A 12,315-nucleotide genomic window follows, 5' to 3' on the forward strand; every position below is an offset into this window, starting at 1 on the left:
CGATGAGCAGAGATGCAGGTACCAGGGCAGCAGCAGCAGTCTTTGTCTCGAGGTTGCTGGAGGGATGCTAACTCCGTGCAGTCTGAGCGTGTCCAAGGAAAGGCAGAAATCCAGCTGTTGTTGTTGCTTTTAAAATGTGAAACCCCCCAATTTGTAAAGCCGGCACAACTGTCACCACGGTACCAAGCAGATCCAAGCAGAACCTCTGTGGACTGGGACCATTTGTCATGACTTTAGTGTTTTTGACTCTGAGAAATACAGCTTTCCTTTACGTTTCTCATATAAAGCTTGCAGTTCCTACAGTCACAGAATAAAAAGCACGGCACTTCTGACTCTACAGAATCTTATATTCTTCTGACATTTCCGTTACATTTCTGAACACGAGAAGTCCTGTCCTAAGTGTTGGGAAACGTTTGGGTCCCGCGGTGGAGGTTCGGAGCGTCCGCAGTGACTCTGCTCAGCTGTCCCGGTCCGAACAGCCATGCTGGGAGCATCGTCCTCTAGTTGTGTTGCTTCAGTTTTTGACCAATTCTGATGCAATCCCCGTGTTTGAATTGGGTTGAAGGAAAGAGGGGGATGGAAGCTTCCTGGCTCACACATTCTCTGGAGAGAGAGTCGCACAGAGCTGCAGAGTATTGGGAAGCCCTGGCAGCTTGGCATCCTGGGGTTGGTAGAAGTCTGTTAAGCTCTAAACACAAGCCCACATGTCAGTCCTTGTTTAACACTGGGGCAACAGAAGGCAAAACAGGAACAAACATCATTATCTGGGTGACTGCGCTTAAGACACCCACCAGCTCACAGAGAGCCCCAGCATCTCGTGCAGACAGTAGGACTTAAGTTGGTTGAATTTTTTCTTTCATGGATTAGTTACAGTTGTGGACAGCACTTTCCTAAGGACTTTCTCTGTTTTTCTAGTCCTCCAACATCCATCATAGACAAATCTATCAGTTTCCAGATGAGAAACTTCCTGTGACGATGCGTCCCTCTCCTTCCAACATGCAGTCTGGTGCACTGTCCCATTGCCGTGTGACTAGCTCGGCCGGTTGAGCGACCTACCCCCTTCTTTACGGATTTCCTAGGAAATGGGCCTGAGCATATGATAGCATTGAAGTTGGACATGGAAACATATTAGCATTCAGAGCTGCATGTCTGGCTTTGTCGTAGAGTGCATGCTTCATACACTTTTCTCATTGCATGTTTGGAAGAGTCGAAGAGTTGATTTCGTACCCAAGAGCTGTTCTTTGTTAAAGGGGAAGAATGCTGGCCCGGTTGGCGACTGTTTCCAGGAGTTAAGGATCACTCCCCAATTCCCGAAGCATTGTTTGAGGGTCGAAAGAGGGGCAAGGGGGGCGCAACATTCATATTGGTAAGTCCCACTTTTTAAAGAAAGTCTTTTCCAGCTATGTGCCCTGTCATAAAAGATGATATCTACAGGAAATCGGCATGTGATTAAACTATTAGTAATTCGAATATCTTTTTGAACTTCCACTTGCAAATAAATCTTACATTTCCGTCTCTTATCAGCAGTGGAATTCCTTTTACAAGAATTTAGTAGATAATAAAGTGACCTCAAGGACCAAGCTTGTCGTCAGAGTGGCCCTATTCTCCAGCCCAAGGCCCCGGCTGACCTCAGGGACCAGCAGCAGCCCCCTGGCCCTGCCCCTCGCCTTACCTGGGAGCTTCCGTGTCCCAGAGAGCATGCAGGTGGCTCCCGTCCTCCTGGAGCAGTGCTGTAGGCGCTGGGACGTGCGGAAAGGGCCGTGGCAGGTGCTGCCCCAGGTAGAGGGCACAGCCGAGCAGGGCGGGAGAGCGCAGGGATGGACAAGGACACGGCCCATGCTGGGCGGCCCTAGCACCAGCTCTTCGGGGGCCGTCTCCTCCCTGTCCTGGTGCTCTCTGAAACGTGCGAGATTCAGTGAGTTGCAGCGGGAAGTGGCTTAGCAGGCGCCCAGCCAGTATGTGTCCCGTATTAACAGTCCTATCGCCTAACTTTTCTCCAAAAATTGACAGATTTTTCACACAGCTATTTGGAATTCTTTTCTGCATCCAGAGTTTCAAAGCAGATAGGATTTTAACAGAGAAATGAATATATTTTTTTTACACATATTAAAATAGACTCAGTTAGCTGCTAAAATTTTTTACACATAATTACTTTTATCTGACTTCAGGGACAATTAGTTCTGCTAATGGGAGTTATTATCTTAATCATCATTATTATCCTAATCGAAAGCATTTATTAAAAATTTGGTTTTGCCCTATAACTAAGTTAACCCCTCTCTGAATCAGCTTTCAGATCTGCCTGTGGGGGTCTCTGTAGTTGACGATAAACCAACTGCTAGTGCACATTCAGTGCGAGCATTAAACATTATCCTTCTCAAGTGTCCCTCTCAGTGCTTTATTTATTATTTTTTTGTTTACTGATAGGTTTAGTTGTGGGCTGGAGCAATAGCACAGCAGGTAGGGCCACCTGGCCGACCCGGGTTTAATTTCCCTGCCCCTCTCGGAGAGCCCGGCAAGCTACCGAGAGTATCTCGCCCGCACGGCGAAGCCTGGCAAGCTCCCCGTGACGTATTCGGTATGCCAAAAACAGTAACGGCAAGTCTCACAAGTTGTTGTGAGACGTTACTGGTGCCTGCTCGAGCAAATCGATGAACAATGGGAGGACAGTGCTGCAGTGCTACAGGTTTAGTTGTAAACGTACTTCTTTTGTTGTTTCTTTGTGTCTGGGACCATACCCGGCTATGCTGGGACCACACAGGGCCTACTCCTGGGTCTTCACTCAGGGATCGCCTCTGGAGGGGAATGGGACCATAGGTGTTGCCCGGAGTTGAGCCCCGGTCAGCTGCATGTAAGGCAGGTGCCGTAACCCTGTCCTATCTCTCTGGCTCAAAACATTTTCGTGTCTTTTGTTTATTTTAAATCCAGGTTACACGGCCTGCCTCTTCCAGAACAAAGATTTCGTATCAAAAAATATTATCTCTAGAAGCCAGTGTGTATTTGCTTCTAATTGTGTCCCCAGAGTGGTTGCTAAGCACTTCGGTGATTTTAAAGATAATTTTATTTTGGAAAATGTGCACGAAAACTCTCCTACTTGCTTCACTCAGCCACTCCAGCTCGGGTCTGCCCCCTGATTTGTTCCAGCGCCATTTGTCTCTGGGGCTGCCATTGGCACTCAGCTTCCTCCGAACCCCAGAGCGAGCTCCCCTCCCAGCACCCCCAAGTACGTGTTTAGACACACCCCAGGCCACCTGTCTGCTTCCTCCAGTCAGCACCCAGGCACAGGGGAGGGGGTCGCGTCCCTTGGGGCTGCGTAGGCCTGTTCACAGCGCCCCCCCATCCCCACCCTCTCCGAGCCCCGTCCTGCTGTCCACGCCTCAGGCCTGGCACGTGGTGATTGAGAGTGTTCTCTGGACTTTCCGCCCACTGACCGGTGTCTCGTGTATCTATTTTGGTTTTGGGGACGCAGGTGATCATGCTCGGAGATCCTTCCCGGCGGGCCCGGGGCCATGTGGGGGGCCGAGGGATCAAGCCTGGGTGCGCCGCCAGCAAGCCGGGCCCGCCCCCTCCTCCGCCAGCTCCATCTGCCCGTGCTTGGCCGGCCGCCACAGAAGTGGAGTCTGGCCCCGGTGGGGCACCCGAGGCACAGCAGCCCCACAGCTGCTCGTCACACTCCCGTGCCCTTAACCTTGACCCCGTCCCACTGGGCCATGGGCTCTCGCCACTTTTCTGTGGTTCAGAGTCGATGGGGATGACTCCGGCCTGTGTGCCGGCCGCCTCCATGACGGTTGTCAGGTGTTTCTGACACGAGCGGCTGTCCACTGCATCCCGCCATGAGGAAGAGGCATCCCTCCCACCCATATGAGGTTTTGTTTTTTTTTTACTTTATTTCCATCAGTTCGGATCCACGAGTTCTTATAATTCAGTCCATTATAATCTCCTACTTGATGCTGAAATTGTTATTTGGTCAGCTGTTGCTGCTGTCCTTTTGACTTGTTTCTTTTTATCGGGTATTTTTTTGCTTTCCGACAAAAGATGTCTATATTCTTGTACCCCTCCCCCCCGCCCTGGGCTGCAGTCAGCCATTATGTCCTTCGGGTGGAGGATGGCATGAGGAACCTGGGAGGGGTTAAGGTGGCTGTATTGCTGAGGTGTCGCTGCTTTGGGCCCCAGGAGAGACAGCTGAACATACACGTGGCCTCATGTGTGTGCATGTGTGCGATCATATGCAGGCACATGCATATTGTTCATTACATATATATTGACAGTACTTACCCAGCTCAGTGATTTATCAGATCATAAGGTCAGACCATCCCTCAGTCCAAGACTCAGTGTTCATATTTTGGGCATGTTTTTTTGTGTGTGTTTTTGAGGGGGTGCCACATCCGGCAGTGCTCGGGGGGCCCTATGTGGTGCGAGTGTCCGTTTCATGCAAGGTGAACATCCTCCCTGCTGTACCTTCCAGCTTTTCCCATCCTCCCTTCTCCAAAGAGCCCATTTTAAAGCCGGTGTCCATGGGGCTCTCCCAGTCACCCGTCTCTCTCGGCTCCCTCACCTCCACCCCTGCCAGCCCCAACCCCACACGCTCTCCAGCGCCCCCAAAACCGCAGAATTTTAGTCACTGCGTGAAAAGGGGAAGGGGTGTTTCAGTGAACCCTAATGCCTCTCCCGGGACAGGTAAGTGGAGTGGAAAACCAGGGATTTGTCTCTCAGAATATTCCATTTGTTATTGTCCCTATGTTTAGGAACTTGTCAATTTTTAACTAAAATCACTGTATAATTTAATTTCTGTGTAGAGAAGCAAACTTTGGGGGCAGGGAGATCGCGGAAAGCGTGGCAGCGCACGTTCAGCACTGTGAGGCCCTGAGCTCGGTACCTGACACCTGTGTCCCCAGGCACTGTCAGACACAGCACTGACCGTCCCTGAGCGTCCCGGAGTGTCCCGTGGAAAAGAAAGAGGGGCCAGGTTTGTGCGGTGCTGGGATTGAACCAGGGCCTCAGACGGTCACATCCTAACCCGAGAAAAGCAAACTTGTGTTCTTCTCCCGCGCGCGCCCAGTGTGCTACGTGAGATGTGCAGGGCACACCGTCCGGGCTCGTGTGACTGCATCCAACACTGACACGGTGATGGGCCATCTCACGGCACGTTTCTTGGAACGCAGCCCTTATTTAAGCAGTGCACCGCTGTATCACAGGAACTTTCAGGAAAATGTAGAGGGTAAAGGCCTGAGTAGACGTTTCCCAAAAGAAGACGGACAAATGCTCAGCATGGCCACTCGTGAGGGCAGGGCAGGGCAGAGCCGAGCCACGGTGAGCCGCCACGCACACACATCAGGGTGACTGCTCCGGCAGGAGAGCCAGGTCTGATCCCCGCACCCGTGTCCCTCAGACCCCTTCAGGACTGAGCCCCGAGTGTGGAGCCGAGAGTCAGTAAGCCCTGAGCACAGCAGGGGGTGGGCCGAAAACAACAAACAACAACAAAGAATTTGACAGAAACAAACTGAAGTTAAAATGATGGATATTGGTGAAGATTTGGAAAACCTTACAGTGTCAAGAGGAACGGAAGATCGTGTGACCACTGTGGGAAAGCCTGATGGTTCCTCAGGAAGTTTACTCTAGTCCTTATCAGGATCCTGTTCTGTTTCTAGGCACATCCCCAAGGAGTAAAAAGAGAGGCCAGAGCAGTAGTCTGGGGGGGGGCCTTTGCCTTGCATGCGCCCAACCGGCATTTGATGCCTGGCACCCATTGGTCCCCTAACAACCCCCAGAAGTCATTCGTGAGTGCAGGGAAATTCTGACTTAGGCTATGACATGAATGTACCTTGAAGATATTAATTACGGAAAATGGAATAAGGCCGACCCAGGCCTCGGGAGCTGGCCTAGCAGACACACATGCTTGCATTAGGTCTGGGGGTCTGGAAGGACCCCCAGGCACAAGTTAGGAGTGGCCCCAAGCACTGCCGGGTGTGGCCAAACAAAAAGACACCCAAAGGGGTTGGAGTGATAGCACACCGGGGAGGGCGTTTGCCTTGCATGCAGCCAACCCGGGTTTGATTCCCAGCATCCCATATGGTCCCTCAGGCACCGTCAGGAGTAATTCCTGAGTGCATGAGCCAGGAGTGACCCCTGTGCATCTCCGGGTGTGACCCAAAAAGGAAAAAAAATACCCAAAAAGCCAGACAAAAGAACATGAGTGTTTATAGGCCTCTTAGTCAAGGAGTAAGTCCTCCTGACAAGTAAACAGAATCCTTAGAGACAAAGCAGAAGAGTGATTAAAGGGTTTGCAGCGATAGCAGGTTCTAGAAATGGACACTGGTAGCACAACTGAACCAATAAACTTAGTGCCCCTGGATTATATGCTTTAAAGTGGCTAAGGTGATACATTTTGTGTCATGTGTATTTTCACACACATTAAAAAAGCGATTATCAGCTTTTTAAGCCTGTGGTCTCCCTTGAACATGCACCTTGCCTGTCTGCGTTTCTTCAAAGCTTGCTTGCTGCCACTCTGAAGAAACCTTTGTTCTCTCTCAAACAGGCATTTCTGCCTTTTTCATCTCACATCTTTCTAAATAAGTTTCAATAAAAACTTTCTTACTTCACCAAAAAAAGAAAGAGATCATGGAGACATTGACACAAAACCTTTGCTTGTTCTATCAGGGAACTCCCTGGCCCTCCTTGTCTGTTTGTCATCGATGCATTCTAGAGCTGTTGACCCCCTGCCCGGCACACTCACGATGTCAGAGGAAGGCTGAAGGTTGATGTGGGGGACACAGGGAGGGAAAGCCAGGTTTGAACTGATGCACAATAGTAGCCACTGGGCTCCCAGCGTGGCCGCTGATGAGAAAACATGCTGTCGTTTCAGCCAGTGCTCAGACAGATACTCCCATCTCGGGTCAGGCAGGAGCAGACGCTAGACCTTGCCTCTCCGATTGGCCCTAATCCCTCCTCAGAAGAAGGGAACTCAGAGGAGGGCAGAGGGAAACAGTGCTCCCGTGAAACACGGCCGGGGGATTCTTTGAATAGCCAGAAGGGCAGGCAGCAGGCCCCACAGTGCTCAGGGGAATGGGACCTCCACGATAGCCACTTTCTTCCGTGGCTCCATCTGCCTCTCCCTCAGCGTGGTGAGGCGACAGCTCTGGGCGCACTGGACTCGCGAGCCTTTCAGGCAGGCATACGAGGCTGTTTGTGTGTGAAGGGCTTTCTCCCCCTCCCATTTGCTGCTCCAGCTTGAGTTGCTGTGTAAACTGCCTTGGCAGGGGTACACAAGCCGCCCACACCCGCTCCGCCGCCGACCCCCAGAGCAGATGCGCAGTGCGGGGGTCCGCCAGCATCCTGCGCCAGGCACAGGGAGACTCCCGGGCAGCACTGCCGGGCTGCCCTGTTGTGCCATGAACGCGAGGCTTGCCAACATTTTTGACACCATGACCTAAAGCTTTTCTGTATAACCCTAAGAGGAGAAAACCACACCCCCTATCTCTCTGTTCCCGTTTTCCTTCAAAGGCAGTAGTAGGTATTTAAGCACTTTGGGGAAGGATGGGCTCACCCAGCAGTGCTCAGGGCTACTCTTCACTCACTCATGCAATGTTGGGGTCAGAACTGGGACCCCCCACTTGCAAAGCACATGCCCCAGCCCTTTGAGCTAGCCCTAAACAATTTTAAATAAACATTAAAAAAAAAAAAAGCTTTGGTAGGCTGGAGCCATAGCACAGCGGCAGGGCGTTTGCCTTGCGTATGGCCGGCTTGCTCGAGTCAGGTTCGATTCCTCCGCCCCTCTCGGAGAACCCGGTAAGCTACCAAGAGTATCTAGCCCGCACGGCAAAGCCGGGCAAGCTCCCCATGACGTATTCGATATGCCAAACACAGTAACAAGAAGTCTCATGCTGGAGACTTCATGCAGCCGACCCGGGTTTGATTACTGGGCCTGCTCGAGCAAATCGATGAACAGCAGGAGGACAGTGCTACAGTGACCGTGGTGGTAGGACTTAAATGTCATACTGTTTATTCATTTTTAATTCAGTGCTTTTAAAAAATATTTACCAGTTGGACAGCTGTCCCTTAATGCAACTTTAGAAATCTCCATCTCCACAGTAAGTGCCTTCGTGAATTCCCCTTCCGCACACAGTCCCTGGCACCCGTTAGGTTGACCTCTGTCTCTCGGACTTGCACATACGTAAGATTAGGCCTGTCTGTTTGTCTGGCCTCTGCACTCATCAGTTGTAGGGTGCATCGATACGTCAATGTTTTTTTGTTTGTGTTGCTGGATAGAATTTAGTTTTAGAGGTATAATTACTTATCTACTTATCAGTTGCTGGACATTCCCTTTTTAAAAGTTTCTGGTTTTTGCCTTTTAGCTCTTAGAACTAAGTGATGCTGCTTTGACGGCTTTACCTGCAAACTTTGTGGACATATTAAAACTTTGGTTCTTCCTAATTAATAAAAACCATGTTTCTAGGGGCTGGAGCGCTAGCACAGCAAGTAAGGCGTTTGCCTCGCACGCAGCCAACGTGGCCGGCACAGGTTCGGTTCCCAGCACCCCATATGTTCCCCGGAGCACCGCCAGGAGCAATTCCTGAGTGCGTGAGCCGGGAGTAACCCCTGGGCATCGCCGGGTGTGACCCAAAAAGGAAAAAAAATTATGTTTCCAGTCTCTAATGTTAAAAGCTGCTGAACTGAACTGACCTTTTTAATAATCCTAATTCTTTGACCCTCAAAAAAAATCTCCAAAACCACACGGCCTTTACCCCTCGCTTCTGTGAGACTGCAGCCATTGATTCTTTGTCTCTGCATCACTGGCCCTTGAGAAGGAGACTCTGGCTCACTAGTTAGTAAAATGTTCCTCGTACCTGCTTTCATTTAAAAAAAAAGGGGGGGGAAGTGCAAGTATTGTTCAATAAAAGGACTCGCATTATCTTTGCATCCAAGAGGGTTCTGGAGTCTGGGCGAGCCTTGACATGAGACACGGCCCCCTAGAAGACCTTCCTGTCAGCAGGGAAGACAGAAGACAGGGGAATTCCCCCATTCTGCACACTCAGCAAGCGATGCCGAAAGGGCGTTTTTAAGGATTCTATCCACTTTTGCCTTTTTGAAGGCAAAAAGAAAAATTTTTTTGTTTTGGGGGTTTTGTTTGTTTGTGGGCCACATAGGCAGTGCCAGGGATCAAACATTGGCTGCATGCAAGGTGAATGTCTTAATCTGCTACACTACGTCTCTAGCCCTGGAGAACTTACTTTGAATAATGCCTGTTAGGGACTAGAGCCACGCTCCGAGGGCTGGAGCACGTGCCTCTCAGAGTCTGTCCTCAGCACCACTGCTCCGCTGAGCGTCTCCAGGAGTGCTCCCTGAGCGTCGCTGGGTGTGATCCGAAAACCACGGACTCTCTCCTTGCATGTTGCCAGTCCCATGTGGTTCCCAAGCCTCACCAGACCGCCCCTACCCGAAAGAGGAGTAGAAGCGCTCTGAAAGTTTACCTTTGTTCTCTTTCCCAGCTGAAATAAATTCCGCTCCTGCAAGGCAGCTAGTTTCATTCCTCTTCAGATTCTAGGAGGGGGTTACACCACATCCAGCAGTTGCCGGAGCAGTGGACTCTTCCTTCACTCCCAGTGACGCTCAGGAACCACGTGTACCTGGGATCAAACCCGGGGCGCTGTCTCTCACCCGGAACTTCAGCCCCTTTGGAGGGCGAATAAGTGTCCATTCTGTGTAGATGCCGTATTTCCAGCTGTTGGTGGACTAAGAGCCGCCCCACATTCTGGCTGCTGTGAATCTTGGGAAGCGGCTGCATCCCAGTGAGCTCCCGGTTTGTTTATTCAGTGAATCACCGTGAGAAGGTCACAAAGCAGCTCGTGATCAGATTTCACTGCTAGAGGGTTCCAGCACCCATCCCTCCACCAGTATGCATTTCCCACCACCAATGTCCCCAGTCCCCCCACCCCTGCAGCCTTTCTCCGCAGCACTCCCCGCCCCCTCCCCTCTGCTCCCCCTCCCCCTTCTCCTTGGGGCATTAGGGTTTGCAGTACAGGTACTGAGAAGTTACCCTTTTTGTTCCTTTGCCTACTTCCAGCATTCCGTTGTTATCCAAAGTGATCACTTCCAACTAATCTTGCAGTTTTAACCGATTCCCTTCTGCCCCTGCTTGGTGTCATTGGATAATTATCTGCAGGTCCCGTCACCTTGGTTTCTGACTGGAGCCTCTCTGAATAACAGTGTTACATTTCCAGTTGATCTGAAAGTTTCCTTGGCCCCATGCTCATTCTTTTAAAATTGTGACATGATCTGCACAGCCTTACTTTGAGCCCAGAGCTTTCACACTCAGCTCAAGCCTGAGTTGGTCTTAATTCTGATTGAAGTCCAACAGGGGAAGGGGCATGAAATCAAATAATCTCTAGAATCAGAAGTGGACGTGAGTAGGAGAATGGGGTTGAGCATGCTGGGTGGCTTGTGTGTCTCTTTGAAAGTCTTAAGAATTCCCTGAGACAAATGCCAGCTCTCCAAAAGCAGGGAACCGAGTCTTGGGGTGGTCTGATCACAAATGAATTCACAAACACTTATTTTGTTTCACACTTTTTTGCTCTTACTTACTCATGAAAAAAAACAAAGTGTTTTTGAGAATTGAAAGATGAATAAAACACATTATCTGCTGTCAAGGTGGTCAAATGCAAAATATTAGAACTTCTTATTATAACCCAGATCTTTAGCCCATGGCTGTAAAAACATATCTCCTTAAGATGAGAAGGATTACAAAATACGTCAAAAAAAGTAAAGAATGCCCTGAAATGACATATTAGTGCAGATGGGTTTTAAGCAAAGATTGGGGAAAAGAGTGAAAAATGAGACATGAAAGCTTTAGAGGGTTTTCGCTTCCACTTCACTCTGGCTAATATGAGCGCCAGGAAAACAAAAAGTTCTCTTGCTCTTGACGGTATAAAATTCGGATTATTTTTAGAGAATAGTAACTGTGCATTTATGAAGTTCTTTGTCAGGGCAATTTAGTTAATAGGTATGTAAATGACTACTTATTTCACTGTGTAGGTGGATTGCTCCATGTACACTTTCTGAAGAATATAAGTGCTAAAAACTATTAACATTACAAATGCAAAGAAGCAAAAGTTACGGTTAGCAAGCCCGCACCTTTGCTGTGCTGGGTGTTCAGAGAGACAGAATAGATCCATTATGTCCTAGAAATGGTTCCGATTGTCTTGAAATTCTTATCCAGATCAAACTCTTAACTGCACTTTTGTTACTCAAGTTTGGAGGGCTGAGGAAGTGACTGTACTAAGCTGTGCTCAGTACTTACTGGTTCTGCGTGTCGGGGATCACTCCTGGCAGTGCTGGGGGTACTAGGTGTGACGCCAGGGACGGGATGGGGCCGGCTGCACACAGGCCAGGCCAGGCCTTACCTCCTGCACTATCTCTTCAGCTCCAGACTGCACTGTTTGGATGCAAGAAATTTAGCTCGGGGTGCAAGGTTGTTTTTAATTGTTGGTTTTCAAGTACCTAGGTGCATTATTAAACCTAGCTGATTAGGGAGGTGGGAAAATGTTGAGCTTAATACCACAGTAATAAATTTTCCTGTAAGATTTGCATCCTAAGACATCTTATAAGACCATACCCCAGGAAACCAAGTAAGTACATGTTTATTTAAAAGTTCTTTGCAGGGGTCAGACCCAGATTCAGTCCCCAGCAGTCCATGTGGCCTCCTATCAGGAGTTATCCTTGAGTGCAGAGCCAGGAGTAACCCTGAATACCTTGGGTTTGACTCAAAAAACAATTTTTTTTAAAGTCTAAATAAGTTAAAGGGTGGTTTTGTTTGTGTGTTTGTTTTTTCCTCACTTTTGAGCCTGGAGAGATAATTGAACAGACTGGGTGTGTGTTCTGTGTGCTGGAGCCCTGGGTCAGGCCCTGACACCACACAGTTCCCAAGCGCCTATGGGAATGACCCCTGGCTACAGAGCCAGGCGTGGCTCCGAAGCAGTCTCTTGCTGGGGTAAAGCACATAGTTTGAATCAAGGTTGATCCCCAACAACATACACACACCACAAGGAAACAGTTTCGTGAAAGACTCAGAATCCCAAAGTTCTGTGTCTGACCACTGTGAACAGCATGGACGTTACTGTGATCCTCAAGCTAAAGGCCGAGTCGGGCAGCCCCGTTGGGAAAACAAGGAGCTCCTGCCTCATACTTAGTCTCTTCTTCTTGCTTCCCTTGATTCAGCCTACACAGGGAGGCTTCAGATGTGTTTCAGCCACCATATTCCCCTCTGAAGATGCTTCAGATTCCTCGTTGTCATACAAAAGCTACTTAAAGTTCTTGTTAATGGGC

At 49.6% G+C, this 12,315-nt stretch overlaps 1 protein-coding gene across 1 annotated transcript in view; it reads left to right on the forward strand.

The window, feature by feature from the left end:
- Window positions 1-12,315, forward strand: part of HACD2 (3-hydroxyacyl-CoA dehydratase 2) — an 84,581-nt gene that overhangs the window by 61,709 nt on the left and 10,557 nt on the right. The gene's annotated exons all lie outside the window — the stretch shown is intronic.

This window comes from Sorex fumeus, unplaced genomic scaffold, assembly GCF_029834395.1.
Source record: "Sorex fumeus unplaced genomic scaffold, SorFum_2.1 ptg000063l, whole genome shotgun sequence".
Lineage (NCBI taxonomy): Eukaryota > Metazoa > Chordata > Mammalia > Eulipotyphla > Soricidae > Sorex > Sorex fumeus.